Genomic DNA, 25,265 nt, shown 5'->3' with positions numbered 1-25,265 from the left:
GTCCTTTACTAAGTTTTGTTATGCAGTTTTTTCTCTCAGCATGTATCTTCTATTTTCATCATTTTAACAGTATCATTTGAAGAGCATACAATTTTAAATCTTGATGAATTTCAGCTTGTCAATGTTTTTCCTTTTATGACTCATGCTTATGGTGTCAGGCTATAGAAGTGTTTGAATAACCCAAGGTTGAAAAGATATTTTCATATGTTTCCTCAAGAAGTTGCATAGTTTTCGATTTTTACTTGAACTTATAATTCACTTGAACTAATATGAGGTATGAATTGAAGTTGGTTATTCCACATATTAATATTCCTAATTTCTCAGCACCAATTGTTGAAAGGCTGTTCTGCTCCCAACATTGTTGATATTCAATTAACCATTTATGTGTGGGGGTCTGCTTTTGGCTTTCTTTCCTGTCCTACTGACCTATGTATCTATCTTTTTTCCTAGTACTGTATTTTTAAATTTTCATTGGGATATAGTTGATTTACAATATTGTGTTTTGGTTGTACAGCAAAGTGAATCCATTATACACACACATATGTCCATTTTTTTAGATCCATTTCCCATATAGGCCATCACAAAGGATTGAGTAGAGTTCCCTGTGCTATGCAGTTGGTCCTTATCAGCACAATGCCTTGTTTACTGTAACTTTAAAGTAAGTCTTGAAATTAGGTAGCATGCATTCTAAAATTTTACTCTACACATTTAAAGCCAAAAACTCATTTAAAAAATCCAGACACATTGTAATCCTGTTGCTAATAAACCAATAAAGTGAAGAAAATCCAAAATACAGCCCCCAAGAGACACCTGATGTACAAGGGAACAAAGATATGTATGAATGACAGCAAACTTCTCATCAGAAACTATTCAATCTGGAATCCAATAGGACAACACTTTTTACATGGTGGAAAAGGCTCTTTGTTTTTCAGGTAAACATGAGTTAAGAGAATTTATCACCAGCAGACATACAACAGGAAATTAAAAAATTTTTCTTCAGGAAGATGGAAAGTGATATTAAATAGCAATCTCAGTTTATGTAAAAGTAGGCTGAGCTCTGGAAATGCAAATATTTAGGTGAATAGAAAATATATATAATTAAGGTCTTTATAAAATGTAATTGACTATTTAACTATATATGTCTGTGAAATATATATATGTGTCTGCTATAACATATATATATGTATATACATGCACACAGACATATATACATGTTAAATGCAAAATAGCTTCAGCATTTTAGATAATAATAACCTTGAGGAGATATGATAATACATTTTTACTACAAAATTTTGGTACAATGCAAGAATATTTTATACCTTTTAACAATAACATGTTTTTATTACTGTATGATAAAAGGTCTTATAATTATCTATAATCATTTTAATGAATTTTAACTAAGTTCAATATTCATGTCATTACCTTTTAAAAATATCTGCAATTTTTCTAGGCAGTTAATAAGCAAATGTCATTAAATCATTAGGGATTTATGCATATTGAATCTAATAGAGCATCAATTTTAGCCTAATAAACTATTTTGATAACCAATGTTATATGTATGAAAATACATAGAAAATTATTCAAGACATATTTCTTTAGTATGGATATACTCAGAAGTTGAATAATCAGAATAGCATTATAATTATTTTAAAATCATGCAGTTTCATATGAATATCCATTCAAGGTTAACAAAGACTTAAAAATAGAAAAAGTCCAAAGAAAATTAAATATATCAAAGCTTAGATTAATTTATGAATATGAAAATATGATTCACAGGTGTAATGCTTTTAGCATTTGAATTCTGTATTTAATCTAGATGAATCTTACTTAGAATTAGAATCAGTCTTTCAGAATACTAAACATTAATTCCCTATGTCTCAAGTACGTCAGTAAATTGCTTTGACAATACATCTAATTGAATTGCTTTTGATTACTAAGTCACTGTTAATTAAGTCTAAAAAATAGGAAGAAAGAAAGACCAAAAAGGACAGAAATATACTGAATTTAAAGGAAATCATTAGTATCTTCACTCACTCTTCCACACACACTACCTCTGCATCACTGCACATTTGCAGCAGCATTTGTTCCTAGGTTTTGCACACTTCTTTCTCACTTTCAAAGACATAGAGTCATTAGAAGCCTAGTTGATAAGATGAGGATTAAAAGAACTTTCAAGTTAGAGAGAAGGGCATGTGTGAGTGTCAGAAATGAGACAGTCCCCCCAAGAAAAAGAAATGAGACAGCCCAGGGTTTCAAGGAGTCATGGTAGTGGGTTTAACATGAATATAACATGCAAGAATTCCCTGATGGCTCAGATGGTAAAGAATCTACCTGTGATGCAGGAGACCCAGGTTCGATCCTGGGTCAGGAAGATCCCCTGGAAAAGGGAATGGCTACCCACTTGACTATTCTTGCCTGGGAAATCCCATGGACAGAGGATCCCATCGAGCTATAGTCCATGGGGTCTCAAAGAATTGGACACAACTGAGATACTAACACAATGCACAAGAAAAGGAATCCAAATCCTGTTCTCACAAACAGAGCCTTCATATAATTTCCAGAGCTCATCTTCTCTTATTCATCTTCTTTGTGGCAGAAAATTATCCCTAACTCCTATAGCTCACTCTGCAATAAACGTTCACATGAAGATTTAATGTAAGCACTTATCATATACATCTGGGACTCACACATTAAAAATTTGGATTACAAAAGTATAAATAGTATGTGATTTCAAAGGATTGAATAAGATACAGAGAAGAGCTTACAATTAACCCCAGTGCTTTGCAACACAGTCAAAAGTGAGAGGACAAGTCTGCAAATGGCATTTGGAATGAGATGCAGTGGCTTAGAAGGGTGTGTAATCCTAACGGAGCAGTTACGAAACGAATCAAGAAGGAATCAAATGTGCTAGCTGCTGATAGTTTAAGTCGGATTAGAACTAAGAATAGGCACTGGATTTTACAAGAGGAGATAGACCGGGTTCAGTGGACCAATAGGCATGAAGAAATGTCTGCAGAGTGTTAAATAAAATAATTGGTAATCAAGATATGGAGAAAGTGAATTTAGATAATTGTCTCAAGGTGTGTTTTTGTAAGGGGAAGTAAGGATTTGGGAATAAAGTTTTGATCTGGACAACTGTTTCACAGCCCTTAACATCAAAAGAGAAAAGATAAGTATGCTTATTATGTGTATTTACAAGAGTTGACAAAATTTAGTAAATAGTAAATCATGGATTTCAAAAATCTGATTTATTTAGCTGATAGTCTGTGAGGTTTTATCGAGCTGTAATATACTATTATGCAAATACCTAATCACTGTCACATGCATTGCTACTCTATCCTATGTAAAGACTTCCATGGCGTCATCATGGATTATTGTGTAGATGTCTAATTGCAGGCAGTTTAAGAGTGTTATTACTTACTTGATAGTTTGTAAGGAATTTTTCAAAATAGGTATATAGCCAAGCTATTCATGTATTTAGTATTCAATACCTAAATTGGAAAAGAATATATGATTATCTTTATGTGTGTGTGTGTATAATATAGGTACCCTAAATCAACATTATCATAAAACTATTTTGAATTTTAATGATGCTGTACTTCACAAATTGTAACTAGATGCCTTTCTGAAGTTACATAGATATGAAAATAATTGATTCTCCTACCTACTAGCTCGTTTTAGTTTCTGAACCTCACTCTACATTGCTGACTTAAATGGAAAATTTCCACTATGGAAATGTTCTTATTTCTTTGCTCCTTGCATGTATGTCTTTTTTCCTTCTGAGTAATGAATGAGTTAAGTTACTCCTGTGAATCTGCTTAACTTGTTATGAATAGTTTTCCAGGTTAGATCACTCTGTAGCATTCCACAATTAGCATACTTTTGGTATATGTCCCAGTGAATTGAATTATAATTTTTCTCTAAGGTAACAGCTTCCTTGGTAAGATTTGTTTCTGTATGTTTGCAGTGTTTGATACAACATTTTAGTAAAGGCTGCCAATGTGGAAACTAAGGCAGTAGATAGCAGTATAAAATACCATGGCAAGGATAAAAATTATTAACAAGGAAAGATCTGACAAAAGACTTGAAAGAGGTAAGAAATTTAGCAATGTAGATATTGTGAGGGTATTATTCAAGGAAGAAAAACTGACAGAACAAAGTCCCTAAGGCAGAAGCATGCTGTGTACTCAACAAAGGCCAAGGAGATCAGTGGGGCTGAATTAGAATAAGTAGAGGCATAGTAGGAGATAAGCTCAGAGAAATAAGGATATTGGAACCAAAGCACACTTTGGCACTTTTTTGTCTACGCTGACTTTTACGCTGACAGAGAGGGAAGGCATTACAGAATGTGGAACCCAAGGTTCTGTGCTGCTGAGAATAGACTGCAGTGACAAAGAGTAGAGATGGAAAGGCCAGTTATTACAAACAGTAGCGGAGAGAAAAGTTGATGAATTGAACAAAGGTGCTAAAAGACTGAGAAGTGGTATTCTAACAGATGTGAGAGACACAGAAGACATAAGGGTAATTTAAGATCTTTGGCCTGAGCAGGGGATTGGTTAGATATGTTTTCAATATACCAGGAGGGCTACCGGGAGGTCCAGTTATGGAAGGGGAAGATCAGTTCAGAGTAATACATATTAAATCTGAGATAACTGCTTTAGATTTAAGTAAGATATAAATGAAGCTGGGATCTAGAGGGGAGATAAGTTGCTGGAATCTGAGGAGGGACATAAAGTCATGTGTCATAGACATAGGTAGACTCTGAAGCCAGTAGGCTAAATAAAGTAATCATCAAATTGAGGGAAAGTATATAGAGAAGTGTACCAAAGACTGGAACACTGGTTCTCATACACTCCAGTATTAAAGTGTTGGGAGATATAGAAAGAGCCAGAAATGATTTCAAGGATTAACTGGTGAGATAATAAAGAAAATGAGATTATTTTTCTTCAAACCCAATTAAAGATAATATATTAAAATTAACTGTCAAACTCTGCAGACAGATCATATAAAATGAAAACTGAAGTGTGGGCCATTGGATTTAGCAATGTGTAAACCAATGATGAGGAGGAAATGGCAACCCCCTCCAGAACTCTTGCCTAGAGAATCCCGTGGACAGAGGCGCCTGGTGGGCTGCTGTCCATGGGGTCACACAGAGTAGGACATGACTGAAGCGACTTAGCATGCATGCATGCATTGGAGAAGGAAATGGCAACCCACTCCAGTGTTCTTGCCTGGAGAATCCCAGGGATGGAGGAGCCCGGTGGGCTACAGTCTATGGAGTCACAGTCAGACACGACTGAAGCGACTAAGCAACAGCAGCGCAAACCAATGATGATGTGGACGAGAGTAGTGGAAGTGAAAAATCATTCAAAAAGGCATATGCAGTGGGTAGCCATTTCCTTCTCTGGAGGATGTTCCTGACCAACCCAGGTCTCCTGCATTGTAGGCAGGCTCCTTACCAACCGAGTCCCCAGTGGCACCGAGTGTTTACTGCAGCACTTATTTAACCTAGCCAAGACAAGGAAGCAAGTTAAATGTTCATCAACAGCTGAATGGATAAAGAAGATGTGACATGTATATAAGTATATTTTTTCCCAGTGGAATATTTTGTTGTTTAGTTCCTAAGTCATGTCCTACTCTTTTGTGACCCCAAGGACTGTAGCCTCCAGGCTCCTCTGTACATGGGATTTCAAAGGCAAGAATACTGGAGTGGGTTCCATTTCCCTCTCCGGGGAATCTTCCCAACCCATGAATGAAACTGGCAGGCAGTTTCTTTACTACTGAGCCACCAAGGATTCCTCAAGCATAATAAAAAAAAAAAAAAAAAAAAGAAGAAGAAGAAAGAAATAACGCCATCTGCAGCAACATAGATAGACCTAGAGATTGTCATACCAAGTGAAGTAAGTCAGAAAGAGAATGGCAAATACCATATGATATCTTTTATAAGTGGAATCTTTTTAAAAAAATATACAAATGAACTTATTTACAAAACAGAAATAGACTCACAGACATAGAAAGCAAGCATATTGTTGCCAAAGGGGAAAGAGGTAGGGAAGGGATAAATTAGGATGTTGGAATTAATATATACACACTACTATCTATATTGGACTGGCTAAAAGTTTTGTTCAGGTTTTTCTGTAAGATGTTATGGAAAAAAACTCAAATGACACTTATGGCCAACCTAATATAACCAACAAGGAGCTACTGCATAATGCAGGGACTGCACTCAATAATTTGTAATAACTTATAGGGAAAAGAATCTTTAAAAAAGAGTATATATGTGAATGTCAGTGGTTATAACTGAATCTATAACTGAATCACTGTGCTCTATACCTTCTGTTCTTCAACTTTAAAAAAAAGTGAATGGGAGGAGATAAATTGAAGACAAAGTAATAATTTTTTGAGAAGAAGTTCTTGCTGTAGCTGGCGTTAAGAACAATAGAAGTTGGCTGATAGGTAGTAGGGGGAAATTAGGCTACATAAACCTTTTGCTTATATGATGTGACGTGAAGTGAAAGTAACTCACTTGTGTCTGACTCTTTGAGACCCCCATGGATTGTAGCCCACCAGGCTCCTCTGTCCATGGAATTCTCCAAGCAAGAATACTAGAGTGGTTAGCCATTCCCTTCTCTAGGGGATCTTCCCAACCCAGGGATCAAACATGGGTCTCCTGCATTGCAGGCAGATTCTTTACCATCTGAGCCAGCAAGGAAGCCCCAATAGCGGATCTTCCCGACCCAGGGATTGAACACAGTTCTCTCACATCACAGGCAGATTCTTTTACTGTCTGAGCTACCAGGGAAGTTCTTTACTTATATGCTTGTTTTTAAATATGAATTGATAATAGCATGCTTGAGTACTGCATTAGTTTCCTATTGTTCCTGTAACAAATTGCTACAATTTAGTGGCTGTAAATGACTCACTTATAGTTGTGGTCAGAAGTCTGAAATGAGTCTTACATGGTTAAACCAGGCCTGGTTCTTTCTGAAGTCTCTAAGGAAAAATCTATTTGCTCATATTCTCTACCTTTTAGAAGTGTATCCCTTACATTCCTTGGATCCTGGCCTTTTTCTCCTTCCTTCAAAATTAGTAGCATAGCATCTCCATTTCACCCTCTGTATTCTTCATCACAACTCCTCTTCAATTTCTTCTCAAGATCCTTAACTCAATTATATCCACAGAGTCTCTTTTGCCCTCTAAGGCAATGCATTCAGTTTCTGGGCATTAAAACTTAGACATCTTGTCATGGCCATTATTCAGCCTATCTCAAACACTGATGAAAGTAATTTAGTAGGTAAGATAATGGTAAAGGAAAAAGAGGAGAGAACTTCTGGGAAATGTCTAAAGTTGGCTAGAGGTTATGGCATGTAAAATACACGTGAAATATTTGGCATTAAACATAAATTAAAATATTTCATCTCTCATAATAAGTAGTTAGTATGAGTAAAGTAGCTCATGTGAGTATTGGTAGTGGCAGACTACCAATACTAAATAGATGTGGCAGAATTAAATGTATCTTCTTAGATCTTATTGACTACTGAGCTGACTCTAACCTAGGTTGATGTGAACTGAACAAATTATAAGCTTTTTAATCAACACTTTTCAAATAAATAAGTCCATTGACTTGTTAAGAATAAACTGATTGAGTGTTACATAATAATTCCTTTAGAATTATACCACCAAAAAGTCTTGCTTGGTTCCCCTGCATATTTTAAGATCTCTCTTCTGGATTCCCTTAGCATACCACTTTCCATGCACTTAATATTAAATAGTGGATTCATCAATAATAGTGCAGAGAAGGCATTTCATTCAGAATATAGCACAGACGAAATACTCAATAAGTGAAACAAGAAGAATCTGTCTCTTATGTTTACTAGGTGTTTTCTTTTCAGTACTTGGCAAGAGTTTCCTTTTCCTAACAGCATATGGAATTGGGCGGATGTAATTTTCTTCCCAGTATTATATGCAATCTTGGTGGTTCTACTCTACTGTTTCAGAAATCTGGAAGGATCTGGGGGCTACACTGATCCACAATGTCTTCTCATAATAGAATGCTACAGAGAAACAGAGAGAATGTAATCTAAGTTCAACTAAATTAATCTAGTCCCACACCCCATACCCCTGCCCTGTCCCTAGAATACTGACTTTTTAGCCTAGAGGTTGAAGAGCAGGTTAAAAAAAAAAAAAAAAAAAGAAAGAAAGAACTAGGAAGCACTGCTGCATTTACACTAGAAAGGGAGTCAGGCAGTGCATGTTGTCTTTTCTAAACTGTTTGCAAGTTTGAAACCTATCCAATAAATCCTATATGCTTCCCAATATATTTCCAATAAGTTATTTTTCTACTAAAATTAAGTAGAGTTTAATTTTTGTTACTTGAGAGCAAAAGACTAACTCATAGACTAATTTCAAGGGAATTATATACTTCAGCCCTAGAGAAGTAGGGCATATAATCAGAATATGTCCAAATGAACATCTCTATCAGTAGGTACTAGTAGTCAATCAAAATAGAATTTGAGCTGGACCCTGAGGCAAGGTACAATTGAATTCCTTTGAGTGGAGGTAGGTGAATATTACAGGTATGGAAAACAAGGAATGCACAGAGGAAATTGAGAATTGCAGGTTTGAGGACTAAAACGACTGGATAAAGCAGAGGGTTCTCTTTCAGAAGTTGCCAAGCCAATAGGATAAAAACTCTTTTGGAGTTCCAAAAATGACATCTGAATGCCAAGAAAGACTAGCCAAAAACTTGTCTATGTTGAAATCATTGGCTCATTATAAGCCCAGGCAGCAGTGTAGATCTTTAAGCTTGTCATAAAAAATAAGATTAGATATGAAATACATCCAAATATATCTAAATATATTATCTGTGATTGTGTGGTAAGTGTTTGGGTAGGGGACATTTTGATCAGGGAGGAAAAAAAGTAAGAGATTAAGAAAGAGTCAAAAGGGTTCTAATTCAAATGTCTTATTTTTCACAAAACAGAACCATCTCAAAAAGAAAGGAGAGTTGTGGAGATGATATTGATCAACTACAGAAACACACAAGATATTTTAATTATTTATCTTGCTTTATAAGTTCATTAATCCTTTAATATAAATACATTATTCAGTTTGTATTGATGAGGAAAACAAAATTCAGAAAGATTAACCAACTAGCTAGATTTCATGTAGCTGGTAAGTAAAATAGCTATTTTTCCCAAGGTCAAACATTGATTAAGCTGCTTAATTAGATTCTATTGTTGGAAACTGTGAAGGACATTCACATTTAGTCACATAACCTTGTGTCAGACCAAGACTCAGAAACAACATTGTAATAGGACTTTGGATATTGTTTAATCCCTTTTGCCTCAAGTTTTCCTCAGTGTAAAATATAGAGATAATTAAGGCTAATGCTGGAATATAAAATTTCTAGACCTATTAGTAAAATAATTAGGCTTGAATTAAAAAGAAACAATTGTGTGTGTTTTAATAAAAATATTCCCATGATATATACCAAATATCGAATGTTTGTTTTATCCTTAGATTTGCAAAATTGCTGATTTCTTCTTTTTTAACTTAACCTGCAGCTTATTTTACTATAGGCATATGTGAGTTATTATTCACTGTGATGTTTAATTAATTTTAAACTCTACTGATATTTCTTTATGTGTCACTTGAAGGACACCATGAGAATTTGATTTTAATTAAGTCATGATTCTGTTACAGTCCTGAAGTTGGATATTCCCATTCAATTAATCTTGATCTTGTTCCCTAGATGAAATAAGTATATTGTTTTTTAAAAGTCACAAATCTTACAGGATTTCCTGGAGGAATACTTTATATAGAAATCATGTTTATGATTAATTTCTCCTGCATTGCATTCAATATTTTTTCTTTCACTGAGATGCCCATAATACTCTTCCATTCAGTGAAATAAACAGCATGCCTGGCTCATGAGATGAAACTTTCATTCCTGAACAAAGGCTATGGGTTTAAGTAAATACATTTTTAAAAGGTTGTGTATGTGATTATCAGTATTGGTGTTGATTATTTATGGTGGAATAGAAAATAGTTTGAAAAATGAATTTTCATTTTGTGTGTGTATTCTCCATTTGCTGATATACTACTAAAAGCCATTTAGAAAAATAGCATATATAAATATGGCTAATTGAAAAATAACACCTTTCTGGACTTATTTCTTTAAAGTACTTCTGTTAGATGGGGAATTTGCAGGTAAATATTTGGCATTGATCATTTGCTTCAAGGATTGAAAATAATCACATAAACTGCTGATACTATTCTGCAGTGAATGACAAAATAATTCACTGAGAATAAATTTATATAAATCTATTTTTATAATTGTGTTTAATTTACTAGTTGGCAAATTATATTAGGACAGCAAGCATATCTGTGCTGTTCACCACTATATCTCCACATGCTTACTACTCAGCTTTATCATGGTAGATATAAATAAATATTTGTTTACAATTTATAGAAAATATTTTAAAAAATGAATAAATTGGTTTCTAGCAAATTCTGGCAGGGATGTAGCGTCACTGCCATAAACAACTATAATACTTGAAGAAATATATAAGGCAACTGTTTTGTGTCATTGGACAAAGGCAGATTAGGACCATAATCCCTGAAACAAAGAAATCTCATGAAATAATATCTAAATTTACCTGTTTCTGGGAATATTTCCCAACTTCAGTGCAGTGATCTAGAGTACAACAGCGAAAGATAGATCCACTGACAAAGGAGGCAGAGATCAGCATTCATGGTTGCTCTGACACTGGAGAGAAGGGTTGTCACAGAAAGAATTATGTGGAGTGGAGAGTTCTCTGCCATTTCTAGCCTAAAGGCTGGGCTTAGTGCTTGCAGTTCTTAGCCAAGGCTAGCTAGTATTAGACTGAGAGTGATAAAGCATTTCTAGACATTATTGGAATTATAGCTCAGCCAGAGAATAGAGATCTTATTAACATCCTTGAAATTCAGCTGTGACACAAAGTCTACATCTTAGGAGGGAAAACCACACCCTAGAGAAGGACTACTTTTAGACCTGCCCCAATAAAGCAAGGCCTTTATGAGACATGCAAGCAAGACAGAGTTTGGAGCCTTTATAATAACTACAGTATCCAAAGTCTATAATTTCTGACATATAATTTAAAATGCTGCATAGGCATACAATCAGGAATTGTGCACAATAGTCTCAACCAAAAACAAAGCAAAAAAATTACTTCCGAATGTGTTTTGACCACAGCATAAAGTAGAAATAGAGGTATCAAAAAGGATATGGAAAAACAATTTTTAACAGGACAATACATCACAGTTCAGTTCAGTTCAGTCGCTCAGTTGTGTTCGGCTCTTTGCAATCCCATGAATCGCAGCATGCCGGGCCTCCCCGTCCGTCACCAACTGCTGGAGTTTACTCAAACTCATGTCCATCGAGTTGGTGATGCCATCCAGCCATCTCATCCTCTGTCGTCCCCCTCTCCTCCTTCCCCCAATCTCTCCCAGCATCAGGGAGTTTTCCAATGAGTCAACTCTTTGTATGAGGTGGCCAAAGTACTAGAGTTTCAGCTTCAACATCAGTCCTTCCAATGAACACCCAGGACTGATCTCCTTCAGGATGGACTGGTTGGATCTTCTTGCAGTCCAAGGGACTCTCAAGAGTCTTCTCCAACACCACGATTCAAAAGCATCAATTTTTCAGTGCTCAGCTTTCTTCACAGTCCAACTCTCACATCCAGACATGACCACTGGAAAAACCATAGCTTTGACTAGACAGACCTTTGTTGGAAATGTAATGTCTCTGCTTTTTAATACGCTGTCTAAGTTGGTCATAACTTTCATTCCAAGGAGTAAGCATCTTTAATTTAATGGCTGCAATCACCATCTGCAGTGATTTTGGAGCCCCCAAAAATAAAGTCTGACACTGTTTCCACTGTTTTCCCATCTATTTCTCATGAAGTGATGGGACCAGATGCCATGATCTTAGTTTTCTGAATGTTGAGCTTTAAGCCAAGTTTTTTACTCTCCTCTTTCACTTTCATCAAGAGGCTTTTTAGTTCCTCTTCACTTTCTTCCATAAGGGTGGTGTCATCTGCATATCTGAGGTACATCACAATTAGGTGGTTTATCCTATGAAAACAAGTTTGGTTCAATTGAAGCAATAATACTTATCAACCTAATATCATGGAGTATTAATTATTTTGTCATAGCTTTAAATTTGAATTTCCTGATTAGTTTTGAGTTTGAACAACTTCTTATGTTTATTGGAAATTTGTTTTCTTTTAACTGAAAATGTCCTATTCATATTTTTTGGTTCAATTTTATTGACATTTTTATAGTGTGAAAAGTAATCATTTGTTAATTTTACTTACACATTTTATTTCAGCTCATTTGGGGTTTTATTTTTGTTTCTAAAAAGTGGCTTTTGACATACAGATGCTTTATAAACATGTTTTTATAAGATACATATATTTTAAGATAACTAAATTTTTAAAAGTTCTAACAATTTTGCTCTTTACAAAGAAATGTTTAACATATTGAATGCTTCATCCCATTTCCACTGACTTACACTATCTTTTAACCGTATGCTATTTTAGTTTTCCTATTGCTTCTATTACGTGTGTGTATGGTCAGTTGCTCAGTCATGTCAGACTCTTTGTGACCCTCATGGACTGTAGTCCGCCGGCTCCTCTCCTCCATAGGATTTTCCAGGCAACAATACTGAAGGGGGTTGCCATTTTCTATTCCAGGGTATCTTCCTGACCTAGGGATCAAAACCCCTATCTCTTATGTTTCCTGCATTGGCAGACAGATTCTTTACCACTGCACCACTTGGGAGAAGAGATAAACTGAAAGTCACTCAGTCGTGTCCAACTCTGTGACTCTGTGGACTGCATAGTCCATGGAATTCTCCAGGCCAGTACACTGGAGTGGGTAGCCTTTCCCTTCTCCAAGGGATCTTCCCAACCCAGGGGTTGAACCCAGGTCTCCTGCATTGCAGGCAGATTCTTTACCATATGAGCCACCAGGGAAGCCCAAGAATACTGGAGTGGGCAGCCTGTCCCTTCTCCAGCGGATCTTCCTGATCCAAGAATGGCACCAGGGTCCCTGCATTGCAGGCAGATTCTTTACCAACCGAGCTATCAGGGAAGCCCACCACTTAGAAAACCCTGATTCTATTAAAAATCACCATAAGCTTAGTGGTTTAAAACAATACCAATTTATTATCTTACACTTCTGGAGTTCATGAGTCCAAAATAAGTCTCAGTGGGTCAAAATCAATATGTTAGCAGAGCTGTGTTCCTTTCTGAGACTTTATGGAGAAAATCTACTCCCTTGTCTGTTCCAGGTTCTTGAGGCTGACTGTTTCCCTTGGCTTGTGGCCTCCTTCCAGCCAGTGACTGTATCACCTGGGCCTCAGTCTGCATCATCACATGTACTACTCTAGTGCTCTGTTTCCCCGTTTCACTTATAAGGACGCTTGTTATATTGCGCCTACCCAGATAGTCCAGGACAATCTCTTCATCTCAAGATCCTTAACATTTTTTTTTAATCTTGCTTTTACATATTTATTTTTATTCTTTATTATTTAAAATTTTGCCATTTTATATTGCTATTATATCTGTGTTATGACTGTGCTTAATGGTTTGTATGTTTATACATTTTTGCATAGTTAGAGTTTCCAGGTGAACTTGTTGAGTACATTGAACACAAGTTATTTTAGGCTTTGTCTTGGTGCTCCCAAACAGTAGACAGCTGGGAAGGGAAAACAAAAAAACAACAAAAAAAAAAACCTGCCTTTATTAAATTTAAATTCCAGGTGGCAGAAAATAAGAAAAATAAATGAGTATATAATATAGTGTTAGATAGTGATACATATTGGGAGAAAATTATTAAATCTCAAGAGATAAATAGAGTTAAGAGTTGGGTTATAGTTTTGGAAAGGATAGCAACAAAATCCTGACCTCAAAGAGGATGTTTGAGTAAATACTTGAAGGAATTAAGAGGTTCTATCCTCTAAGGGATACAAAAGGAACAGCAAGGAGGCCAAAGTGGCTTGAAGGATGCAAGTGAAGGGAGACAAACAGGAGATAAGATCAGGGAAGCAAGAGATGTGGGACTTATCATCTTGGACATCTTGAGTCAGTGTAGAGATTTTGTGCTTTACTATTTGTGAACTGGAAAACTAATGAGAGGTTCTGAGCAAAGGGGCTAAATGACTTGAATTTTAGCATGTTCCCTGTGCCTACCATGGTGAAAACACTTCACAGGGAACAGTGGCAAATGCAGTAGCATGATTTAGGTTTTATTTCTAAAATTGAGATAGAAGATGGTAGCCATATAGAATGGATTGTACCAGTGATGGTGATTAAAGTCATAAGATATAATTTACAATCATTTTTGTATTTTTCCATTACCTTATGTTTTTGAGAACTGTAGTGCTAATTGTCCTAGTCGTTGCCCTTACTGTTTCTGGTTCATGTTGGTTTGTAAGTTTTTGACATGAACTCATTTTTAAGAGATATTTCTTTTCCTCCATGGAACCAAATGTGGCTCAGATTGTGGATATGTCCTTTCACAATTTTTGGTGCTGTTTGCTTTATTATTATTATTATTCAGTCAAATGCTTTAGAGGTATCATTATCAGGTTGAATTTTACGTTAACTTTTCTCTGGTATTTTCCTACATCAAGATGGTTTGTAACAGACTTAAACCCCACATTTAGCAAAAAAATAAAAATAAAAAATAAAACAACTTTTGTTATTTTGTTTCTTACAACAGACTTATATGTATATCCGGATTTTGAGCAGACAAATGTTGTGCCACCTCCCTGAACCAACAAGTAAACCTCTGCCAATTCTCCTTCTCTTCAAGGTGCGATATTTCAAAAGTCCCACTGCAGTGCCAAGGTCTTGATTTCCACTATACATCACAGTCACAGTCTGTTCTGCTTCTTTAGAGATTAAATTTACATTCCATTCATTCTCCACACTCTTTCCCACACTGACCAGTGACCCTGCATTGTCACTCTTCTTTTATGACACCTAGGTATTTCTTTTGCTTTTTCTATGTTAATTCTTTTTCTTAGGATAACTTTATAGCTTTGATATACTATTATTTACTCAATTTTCCAGTGTTTCTATGAAAAGGTTAGGTTTTAACATGTGCTCAGATCAGACTATTATCAGAATAGTTTAATTTTGTGCATTTCTACTCTTTGAATACAGTATAACTATGGTAAAATTAATGTTCATGTTTTTATAGCTTGATCATTAAATACAGTCACACACACACACACATATACACACACACACACACTTTACCCCAGAAATATAGACTACACACATGAAAATTTATGCATGACAGCTAATATTATATCTGACCCCAAAAAAGGGCTCAAAACCCAGTGGCCCAAAACCCAGTGGTTTTGGACTCAAAATATAGTGGATCTGTGCAAAAAATTAGCAAGGAAATGGCTTGATATTTATACCTTATATATATTCTTGTTCCTTTTGATAAAACAAAGATGAATAATTGCATATATGTGTACATGTTCCTTGGCACATTTATTTTCTTTAAAAATGTTTATACAGATGCAAGTCTATGGCAGAAAGTTTGGGAAGAGATACATCTTTATATTTTTAAGATGATTCAGCTGCTTCTTTATTGCCTTTGCTAAAGCAATGTAGGATGTAAATGCTGAAAAATATTGCCAATAACAAAATGATATCAGCAGAATCAGTTTTTGGAGAAAAAGATAAGAAACGAAGTAAAGTCATTTGCACAAAACAAAACAAGTAATTATCTAGACCAAAAACTTCTGAACAGAAATTAAACCCTATGAAAGCCAGAATGTTTGTTGAATCCCCACTCTATCCATTCAACAAATATTTGATAATTAATGGATCCTTGTATTCTTTAGATGGCATGTCATAGGATTCTGAGTGCTAACCGTGTCTTAAAAGTTGAAAATAAATACACCTTAAATTGTCTGCAATACTCAGAAACAGCTATTAAAAATTAAAAAGCAGAGAATAAATAATATAATGTAATGTTCAATATTATCAGCTTCTTTGTACTTACAAATGAATGCTTAATTTACATAGTAATATTTTTACATTTACATTTTGACCAAGGACAATTATAGCAGAGCATTTTGTATTTGGAAATAAATTAAAGGAATAAAGCATTTAAATCTTTCCTTTTTATTTAAATTTTCAGGTAGAAATAATGCCAAGTTAAAAAGTATAGAAATAAAAAATTCTTTAACTCCCTCCCACTTTTTACCCTCTCATCTTTTCTTTTAAAATTCTATGGAAAGCAGTGTGTAGAATCATTAAAAAACTGGAAATAGAACTGCCATATGACACAGCAATCCCACGCTTGGGCATACACACCAAGGAAACCAGATCTAAAAGAGACACGTGTACCCCAATGTTCATTGCAGCACTGTTTATAATAGCCAGGACATGGAAGCAACCTAGATGCCCATCAGCAGATGCATGGATAAGGAAGCTGTGGTACATATACACCATGGAATATTACTCAGCCATTAAAAAGAATACATTTGAGTCAGTTCTAATAAGATGGATAAAACTGGAGCCTTTATACAGAGTGAAATAAGCCAGAAAGATAAACACCAATACAGTATACTAACACATATATATGGAATTTAGAAAGATGGTAACGATAACCCTGGATGCAAGACAGAAAGACACAGATGTATAGAACAGACTTTTGGATTCTATGGGAGAAGGTGAGGGTGGGATGATCTGAGAGAACAGCATCGAAACATGTATATTATCAAGTGTGAAAAAGATCGCCAGTACAGGTTGGATGCATGAGACAAATGCTTGGGGCTGGTGCACTTGGATGACTCAGAGGGATGGGATGTGGAGGGAGGTGGGAAGGGAGTTCAGGATGGGGAACACATGTAAATCCATGGCTGATTCATGCCAATGTATGGCAAAGACCACTACAATATTGTAAAGTAGTTAGCCTCCAACTAATAAAAATAAATGGAAAAAAAAAGTCTACATGATTATAATAGCATATATATTAGATTTACAGTTAAACTATTGGATTGGTTTGGAAATTTTTAGTTCTATCATTTATACAGAGATTAAATGATAAAATGATTAACTATGCCTTGCATTTTTCAGAGGATAAACTCTCATATACATAGTTGTCTATTTATCTTACCAGGAGATAGGATGAAGCATTGACCCAGTAGTGTTTGAGTATATATTTAACTGTCTTTCCAAAAGTACAAGCCTTCCAGTATGATGTTTTTCTATTCCCATACTGTAAATTCTCACAATATTCCCTTTCAACTGAGCATCTCATCCATGAATAGGGAGTGGGAAAATTTGTGCTCAACAGGTTCTTGAAAGCGCATGTGAAAATCATCTCTCCAATAGTGACTCTAGAATCAGAGGCAGGAAGAATACAAAAAGCAATGCCTGCCAAAAAGAAAAGAAAAAAGAAAACTGACTTTTCACTTACATCTGAGTTAATATCATTTCCAAGCAACAGAAGTATCAGTAGATGAAATTTCTTTTTCTGCTATCAAAATTGCAGATCTTCATGAGAAGAATGTCTCCAAGTCACTGGAAATTGGGAGTGAAACTCTACAAATTGCTTTATTCGCTAGCTGGATATGTGAAAGTGAAAATGCTACAATTCCCAAATGCGTCATGAACAGACATAAGTAATCTTCATCTTATCTTTTAAAAAGGCATCAGGTTTAGAGAAGACTTTTCAATAAAGCAAACAAATATAGGAAATGGGATATATAAAATTTAATAAACACAAGAGAAAGGAGTATCAAGAAAAGAATATGCTTTGGTTATGATTGGAAATAAAAAAAGGAAAAAATAAAAATACATACCTGGACCTTTTAGTAGTCATAAAGACTCATGACTTCAACTAAAATTTATTTGAAGGAAATATTCCTGAAATTTTAAAGATGTGTAATTAATAGGGATTAATTGAAAATATAGTCTTCTTTCCACTTCTGTTTTAAAATTCAAAATAATCATAATTTTTAACATATTATGCTGTTTTGTAACATTTTTTAATCACATAAGTACAGAAAAATCATTTTTTAAAGACTTAACCACACAAGAAAGCTAGTATTGATATTTGATCTCTGTATTTCCTATTGCTTTCCAGTACTGTATATTAGGCAATTAAAAGAAGGGCTTTGTGATCATGTAAAATTCAACTATAAACCAAATTCTACCATGCATTATGCATATAAACTTGTTACTTAAACTCTTTAGGTTTCACTTTTTCATCACAAAATAGAAATAATAACATGTACCTCAAGCAGTTATAGTAAGAGTAAAACGTAATAAATATGTTCCAATATCCCTTTTATAAGCCTTTGAAATGTGTTCCTCATAATACCGCATACATACTAATCTGGTCAGTGATTAAAATTTTGAATTTTAAGGAGTGAACTCACTCCTTCAGTAGGCCGCTGTTTTATTTTGAGAAAATAATAGCTATATTAAAAAATATTTTCCTTATTCTGAGCCAAATTCACCTTTTTTATAACATTCAACCATTGTTCTTCGTATGTTACTTAGAAGTGACAGAATGTGTTTCCTTTTATGAGATAACCATTCAAATATTTGAAAACTTCTATTAATTCCTCTTAAGTGTGGCCATTTTCAAGATGAATAGTCCCAAAATATCAGTCATTTCTTTTATGTCCCGTCTTCCAAGCATTCTACATCTTTTGAATTTTTTTCTCCTGAGACACACTCTAATTTGTCAATGTGTATTTTTAAATTTGTATCCCAGATGTCAAACTTAATATATCACATATTGTCCAACCATCAGAAAACTTGTCAACTTTGTTACTTCTTTGATAATATTCCTAAAATTCTCTTAACTTCTCGAAACATTTTACCATTCCTGTACCACTGTATTATAAATAATACTAGAATTAGATGAGGAAATTTACCAATGGATGTATGCAGGAGAGCAAGTTATTAACTGCTTATGCAGATGAGACTTTGAATGGGAACGTGGCTGGGCAGGTGAGTCAGGGTCATTGAATTGTCAGAAAAGTGATCACAAGATGACAATAATTGCTTATCAGCCTGCTAGATCTTATGAGTTCTAATAGAAAATTTTAAAGACTGTTGGAAATGCCTGTACTTTGTCAGAACAATCAAAGCAATATTCCTGTTTTGAAAGTGCAGAGGAAAGGTGCATCTCATATGTACAGCCTCATTCACCTTGGTTCTTGAGGTCACCTGTGTAATCAACTCCTCTGGACTTCAAATATTCTTTTTCTGCTCTGCAAATATCACTTTCCTGCTTGTCAAACTCAATTGGAGCTGTGCAAATACATTCATCTCCATTCAATTTAGGAATTTTGTCAATGCCTCTCTTCAAATATGGTGCCTAGGAAAGACTGGATAATCAAGTTAGGACTGAGTGGAGTGAAGAGAAATTATTACTTTACTTTTCATATTTAGGAAAATCTACTTCTCTTAAATCAGTTTTGGAGTTTTTTCTGTTTTTGTAGTGTGTCATCCCACTGAAATGCTCTATGTATTATTTTCCAGCAAGATCCTATTTATTGCTACTCCTCAACTGGGCTATCATTACCCTTTTTTAATTATGTTCTGTCTACCCTACCACGCTCTTTTCTTTTCCAACCCCAAAACTCAATTTGACAGGAAAAGGGAAGATATTCAGAGGTAAGAAACAATAAAACAAAAACAAGTAGGTAAGACCATAGACTGATGTGCTAATTAATTTATTAAAACATGTATTCATTAGGCAACTGTTATGTGACCAGGGATGTGTTACACATTGCAGATAAAATGATGCATTCCCCATTTGTGATTACAGCCATTTTAGGTTTTGTAAACTGGTGATTCTCAGTAGTGAGTAGTTCAATAACATATCAGCAATAGTTTCATGGAGAGCTATAATTTAAAAGGGATGTGGAAAGAAATATAAAATAAAATAAATATTTTGAAAATAGAGTTGATAAGACTCAGTAACAGGACAAATTAGTATTAAAGGAATATAGCAGTAAAGAAAAATTCCAAATTATATTTTTCTTTGGGGAGTTCATAGACTTCAAGAACACTGGCAGTTTTGTTTTGTTGGTATATTGTTTGACTCCATGATATATCAATCATGTTTTAATTTTAACAATATTAATAATATTAAATTTGAAGCCCACTTCAATTTTGAAAGTGTGAGGAGGGAAATATTATTAAATAAAAATTGTCTCATGACAGTTTGTGCTGTTACCCTCTTTTCTGCTAAGATGCACATTACATATAATTTATCAGTTTAGTAGATTAAAGGTGTACTATTAAGTGACATTGATTACATTCATACTGTTTTGCAACTATTACCATACTCTATTTTCAAAAGTTTTTGTTTTCCCAAACTGAAACTCTGTACTCATTGCACAATAACACCCCATTCTTCCCTTCTCCTGAAAACTGTTAAACACTATTCTACTTTCTGTCTCTGAATTTGACTCTTCTAGAGACCTTGTTTAAGTGGAATCATACAATATTTGTGTTCTTGGTTTTGGTTTATTTCACTTAGCACACAATTTCAAGTTTATTCCATTTGGTAGTATGTTTCCAAATTTCTCTCACTTTTAAGGCTCAATAATATTCCAGTGTAGGTATATACCACACATTTTGCTTACCTCTTTATCCACTGATGTGCATTTGAGTTGTTTTCAGTTTTTGACAGTTGTGAATAATGCTGCTATGGATATTGGTAAACAAATATCTGTTCAATTCTCTGCTCTCAACCCTTTTAGATATATAAGTAGTATGGAATTGGAATTTCCATTCCTAAATCCTCAGCAGATGCTTTCTGATCATATTCATTTGAATATTTAATGGATACTCAAAACACTCAATGTACTCAAAACACTCCATCCCTCTTCCAAATCATGCTTCAGGATAGTCTACTTTAGAAAATGGCCGGGTCATGAACTCCAGTGATGCAAAGATTGGAGTCAATCTGATGTGTTCTATTTCCTTTGCTCTATAAGCAAGTCTCCCCATGAAGTTTATCAGGAACCCATCTGGTTCTGCTCAATTCATCCTGAATCCATGCATTTTTTCTATTTCTACTTTTACTACTCTACCCCAAGTAACATTAGTCTAACCTTTCACTTGGATATACAGAAAAATTTGTCTAATTGATTTCTTTATTCCCACTCTCCTATACTCATTCACTTAAGATTCATAAATGCTGCTATAACTTTCCTTTATGCTTAAAAAAATACAAAATATTTACTGTGACCTCTTATATAAATGGAACCTGACTTTTTCTCCAATCTTATCTTAAACCACTTTTCCCTTTGATCACTATGCTTCTTCAGACATGATGGCTACTGGGTAATTACTAGAAACAGGGGTATCACTAAAGAGTAGTAATTTTTTAAGATTCCATATATAAGCAATATCATGTGACATTGGTCTCTCTTTCTGCCTTCACTTGGTATGGTAATCTCTAATTCCATCCATATTGCTGCAAATGGCATTATTTCATTCTTTTAATGGCTGAGTAATATTCCATCGTATACATGTACCACATATTTTTTTAATTAATTTTTTTATGAAGGATAACTGCTTTACAGATATTTGTTGTTTTCTGTCAAACCTCAACATAAATCAGCCATATGTATACATACATCCCCTCCCATATTGAACCTCCCTCCAATTTCCTGCCCCACCACTCCCCTCTATATTGATATGGAGGTCCCTTTTGAGTTTCCTGAGACATACAGTGAATTCCTGTTGGCTATCCATTTTACGTATGGTAATGTGAATTTCCATGTTACTGTTTTCATACATCTCACCCTCTCCTCCCCTCTCCCCATGTCCGTAAGTCTGTTCTCTATATCTGTTTCTCCATTGCTGTCCTGGAAACAAATACTTCAGTACCATTTTTCTAGATTCCATGTATATGTGTTAGAATATGATATTTATAATTTCTCTGTCTGACTCATTTCACTTGGTATAATAGGTTTTAGGTTCATCCACCTCATCAAAACTGACTTAAATGGATTCCTTTTTGTGACTGAGTAATAGTCCATTGTGTATATGTGCCAAAACTTCTTTATCCACTCATCTGGTGATGGACATCCAGGTAGCTTCCATGTTCTAGCTATTGTAAATAGTGCTTCAATGAACAATGGGATACATATGTTTCTTTCAATTTTGGCTTCCTCAGGGTATCTACCTAGGAGTGGGATTGCTGGGTCATATGGTGGTTTTATTCTTAACTTTTAAAGGAATCTCCATACCATATAGTGGGTGTATCAATTTACATTCCCACCAACAGTGCAAGAGCATTCCTTTTTTTTCCACACCGTTTCCAGCATTTATTGTTTGTAGACTTCCTGATGATGGCCCTTCTGACTGGTGTGAGGTAATATCTCATTGAGGTTTTGATTTGCATTTCTCTTGTAATGAGCGATATTGACCATCTTTTCACATGTTTGTTAGCCATCTGTATGTCCTCTTTGGAGAAATGTCTGTTTAGGTCTTTTTCCCACTTTTTGATTGGGATGTTTGTTTTTCTGGCATTGAATTGTATGAGCTGCCTGCAGATTTTGGAAATTAATCCTTTATCAGTTGTTTCAAATGCTATTTTCTCCCATTCTGAGGGTTGCATTTTCTCATTGCTTATAGTTTCCTTTGCTGTGCAAAAGCTTTTAAGTTTAATCAGGTCCCACTTGTTTACTTTGTTTTTATTTCCATTACTCTAGGAGGTGGGTCATAGAGGATCTTGCTTTGATTTAGGTCATCAAGTATTCTGCAAATGTTTTCCTCTAAGAGATTTTTAGTTTCTGGTCTTACATTTAATCCACTTTGAGTTAATCTTTGTGTATGGTGTTAGGAAGTGCTCTAATTTCTTTTACATGTAGCTGTCCAGTTTTCCCAGCACCATTTATTGAAGAGGATGTCTTTGCCCCATTGTATATTCTTGCCTCCTTTGTCAAAAATAAGATACCCAGAGGTGCATGGGTTTATTTCTGGGCTTTCCATCTTGTTCCATTGGTCTATATTTCTGTTTCTGTGCCAGCACCATACTGTCTTGATGACTGTGGCTTTGTAGTATTATCTGAAGTCTAGAAGGTTGATTCCTCCAGCTCCATTCTTTTATCTCAAGACTGCTTGTTTATTCACGGTCTTTTGTGTTTCCATATGAATTGTGATTTTTTTGTTGTTGTTGTTCTAGTTCTGTGAAAAATGCCATTGGTAATTTTATTGGGATCACATTGAATCTGTAGATTGCATTTGGTAGTATAGTCATTTTCACAATATTGATGCCTCCTACCCAGGAACATGGACTATCTCTCCATCTGTTTATGTCATCTTTTATTTCTTTCATTAGTGTCTTTTAATTTTCTGTGTACAGTTCTTTTGTCTCCTTGGGTAAGTTTATTCCTAGATATTTAATTATTTTGTTTCCAGTGGTGAGTGGGATTGATTCCTCAATTTCTCTTTCTGATTTTTCATTGCTAGTATATAGAAATGCAAATGATTTCTGTGTATTGATTTTGTTTCCTGAAACTTTGCTAAATTCACTGATTAGCTTTAGTAATTTTCTGATACTATCTTTAGGGTTTTCTATGTACAGTATCATGTCATCTGAAAGCAGTGAGAGCTTTACTTCTTCTTTTCCAGCCTGGATCACTTTTATTTCTTTCTCTTCTCTGATTGCTGCAGCTAGGACTTCCAGAACTATGTTGAATAATAGTGGTGAAAGTGGACACCCTTGTCTTGTTCCAATGCTTTCAGTTTTTCACCATTGAGAATAATGTTTGCTGTAGGCTTATCATACATGGCCTTTACTATGTTTATATAGGTTTCCTTCTATACCCATTTTTTGGAGGAATTTTAATTATAAATGCATGCTGAATTTTATCAAATGCTTTTTCTGCATCTATTAAGGTTATCATATGGCTTTATCTTTCAATTTGTTAATATAGTGTATCACATTAATTTGTGTATCTTGAAGAATGCTTAAATTCCTGGAATGAACCAAACTTGATCATGGTGTGTGAGATTTTTGATGTGTTGCTAAGTTCTGCTTGCTAAAATTTTGTTGAGGATTTTTGCATCTATGTTCATCAGTAATACAGGCCTGTAGTTTTGTTTTTTTTCCCCTCTGTCTTGTTTTGGCATCAGGGTGATGGTGGCCTTATAGAATGAGTTTGGATGTGTTCTTTCCTCTGATATCTTTTGAAAGAGTTTTAGAAAGATAGGCATTACCTCTTCTCTAAATGTTTGATAGAATTCTCCCGTGAAGCCATCTGGTCCTGGGCTTTTGTTTTTTGGAAGGTTTTTTTGATCACAGTTTCAACTTCAGTGCTTGTAATTCAATTGTTCATAATTTCCATTTCTTCCTGTCTTCCATTTCTTCCTGTCTTTTCTTTCCATTTCTTCCAGTCTTGGAAGATGGAACTTTTCTAAAAATCTGTCCTTTTCTTTTTTTTTTTTATTTATTTTTTTCATTTATTTTTATTAATTGTCCATTTCTTCCAGGTTATCAATTTTATTGCCATATAGTTGTTCAGGATAGTCTCTTTTAATCCTTTGTATTTCTGCATTGCTGTTTTAACCTCTCCTTTTTCATTTCTAATTTTGTTGATTTGATTCTTCTCTATTTTTTTTATTGATGAGTCTGGCTGAAGGTTTGTCAATTTTGTTTATCTTCTCAAAGAACCAGCTTTTAACTTCTTTCATTTCTTTTTCTTTTATTTCTGCTCAGATCTTTATGACTTCCTTCCTTCTACTAATTTTGGGATTTTTGTTGTTGTTGTTGTTCAATTTTTTCCATTTGTTTTAGGTATAATGTTAGGTTGTCTATTGCATGTTTTTCTTGCTTCTCAAGGTAGGATTGCATAGCTATAAACTTCCCTCTTAGAACTGCTTTTGCTGCATCCCATAGGTTTTGAGTTGTCATGTTTTCATTGTCATTTGTTTCTAGAAATTTTTTAATTTCCCTTTTGATTTCTTCAGTGACCTGTTCATTATTTAGAAACATGTTGTTTCATCTCCATGTGCTTGTATTTCTTACATTTTCTCTTGTAATTAATATCTAGTCTCATAGCATTGTGGATGAAGATGCTTGCCTGATACAATTTCAATTTTCTTAAATTTACTGAGGTGTGACTTATGACACAAGATGTGATCTATCTTGGAGAATGTTCCATGTACTTGAGAAGGTGTATTTTTCTTCATTTTGATGGAATGTCCTGA

This window comes from Odocoileus virginianus, chromosome 21 (assembly GCF_023699985.2).
Source record: "Odocoileus virginianus isolate 20LAN1187 ecotype Illinois chromosome 21, Ovbor_1.2, whole genome shotgun sequence".
NCBI classification, from domain to species: Eukaryota; Metazoa; Chordata; class Mammalia; order Artiodactyla; family Cervidae; genus Odocoileus; species Odocoileus virginianus.
This window is presented reverse-complemented; position numbering follows the sequence as displayed.